The sequence below is a fragment of the Triticum aestivum genome, chromosome 5D, assembly GCF_018294505.1.
Source record: "Triticum aestivum cultivar Chinese Spring chromosome 5D, IWGSC CS RefSeq v2.1, whole genome shotgun sequence".
Classification (NCBI taxonomy): domain Eukaryota; kingdom Viridiplantae; phylum Streptophyta; class Magnoliopsida; order Poales; family Poaceae; genus Triticum; species Triticum aestivum.
In genome coordinates this window covers 316470663-316471083 of record NC_057808.1, presented here as the reverse complement: position 1 = coordinate 316471083, position 421 = coordinate 316470663, and positions in this window count along the sequence as shown.

Here is a 421-nt window from a genome sequence, read left to right as displayed (position 1 = left end):
GTTAGCAGCAGTAGCGAAGGAATTACTCAGGTTTAGTTAACAGCAAGGGATCGATCGGGGTTCAGTAACGTAGCTAGTGCAATCGCTTGGGTTCACTTAAAGCCCAACGCCTCGCTCGGGTTCAGTTAGAGCGCAAGGCCTCGCACACACGCGCGTACGCGTACGAGAGAAACGCGCCAAGCTCCGTGCATCGCTTGGCCCCGACCACCCACCGTAACCGGGAACTCCCTGATATTTTCCTTGCCCTCGCTTCTACCACGGTTTTTTCCGTCATGGACGGCCCAAAGAATGTCAAGCAGTTGTGAAAGGATCGAGTAGAGGTGTCTAGAGGGGGGTGAATAGACTCTTAGCAAAGAAAAGTTACAGTTTTAAAATTCTTCTAGTTAAGGTGGAGTTTTAGCACAAGTTTACACGTTCACAA